This window comes from Humulus lupulus, chromosome 9 (assembly GCF_963169125.1).
Source record: "Humulus lupulus chromosome 9, drHumLupu1.1, whole genome shotgun sequence".
NCBI classification, from domain to species: Eukaryota; Viridiplantae; Streptophyta; class Magnoliopsida; order Rosales; family Cannabaceae; genus Humulus; species Humulus lupulus.
The window spans coordinates 171,267,618-171,269,266 of NC_084801.1; the positions used below are offsets into that span (position 1 = coordinate 171,267,618).

Here is a 1,649-nt window from a genome sequence, read left to right on the forward strand (position 1 = left end):
GCTAATTTGCACACTGCAAAACGCGCTCCTCGGCCTAGGGCTCGCCGGATTCTCTTGGATACAGATGTTGATACAGATGATGTCTTTGCTCTGCTCTACCTCTTAAAGCTTAACAGATCAAAGTTTGAGTTAGAGGTAATTTAAGTCTTCTTTTGGTAACAATAATCTTTTCAGTCTTCATGATTTGTCCATTACAAAGTTGAATATAGTATATCCAACTCAATTTAGCCACTTAAAGGTTGGACAGCAGCACAAATATGAAAAAGTACATCTTTTTTCCCTTTCTATATTGATTCAATGAGTAAATTACGAGTAGATTATTTCATATTGTCAGTTACGTATTTTAATCCTTGATAGCAAGTCATTGAGTTTTCTTTCTTTTCTTTTTTTTTTTCTTTTTCTTTTTCTTTTCTTCTGGTATTGATGATGATAAGTAGTAAAATAAAAAACCCTGCTTTTTTCTGGACCTTAATCTATCAAATATTTGGTCCTACTAATATTTATGTATATATGGTCAAAGGATAAAAGAACTCTTGGCCTTAGGACCATAATGTCGGATCAAATAATTCAATGCTGGCAGTTAACTTGGTCCTAGTGTTTTACCAATTACTATAATAACATCTTTTACTTTTAAAAGCTTCTTGCTTTGCTTTTTCTGACTTTAGCTCCCAAAGTCTCCAATTTTTTGAGCTCTCTTAATTCTCATTAAAAAATCTCTCTCCTCAAAAGCTAATTTATTTTCGAACCATATATAGTACATAACCAACTTACAACATAGTGACACATAAGAATTTTCTTTTTCTTTTTTATTAGGGTGTGACTATCATCACAAATGCCTGGACTGATGCTAGACATTCTGTGAATCAAATCTATGACATCCTTTACATGATGGGGCGCGATGATATCGCTGTTAGAGTTGGCGGCGAAGGTGGAATACTAAAAGATGGTACCATTCTTCCTAATGTTGGTGGATATCTTCCCATAATAGAACAGACATGAGCTCATTGATTGCCTTCTACATGTTTGATTTTTGTTTTTCCTCATAAAAAAACCTAGTACATTGCCATAACATGTATATCATACAATCTCAGTTAAAAGCCACTCTAATTTGTGTTTAGTTTATGTATGTCAGGGTGTTACAACCACTGGGGGATGTAGATATAGACAAGCTATCCCAGTAGGTATTGGAGGTCGTCTGGATGTTGATACAAATTTTGGCATTAGAAAAGCTTTTCTTCCTCAGGTATATATAAACTTTTATTTCCACTGATCTGTTATGCTTATTCTATGTATGATAAAAGAGATGTTTGCTTGAGTTGAGTTGAGTTGCTTATTTAAACTTTATATGCTTACAGGTGGAAACTAGCTTAAGTCTTATGTTCTTAATAATAAAAGGACTTTTTTTTTACAATGTGCAGGTATATTGAGATGATTTCTTTGGAGCAATTCTTGACAACATTTGTAGTTGAGGCCTTTAGAATGGAAGAATGTATTTCACTAATTTTTGTATACATTTCTTGTTTTGTATTTAGTGATAAAGGAATCTGAATTGGGCATAAATTATGTTGTAATATGATTTCTTAAGCCTAGACTAGTAGACTAAATATTGTAATTACATTTGAGTAATTAATAAAAATCTATTTATGTTA

The 1,649-nt window shown here is 32.4% G+C and overlaps 1 long non-coding RNA gene across 1 annotated transcript; it reads left to right on the forward strand.

The window, feature by feature from the left end:
• Positions 1–233: 233 nt before the first annotated feature.
• On the forward strand, positions 234–1,649 carry LOC133802454 (uncharacterized). The gene is made up of 2 exons (XR_009877348.1): positions 234–1,243; positions 1,419–1,649. It is a non-coding gene; the product is annotated as an uncharacterized LOC133802454 (long non-coding RNA).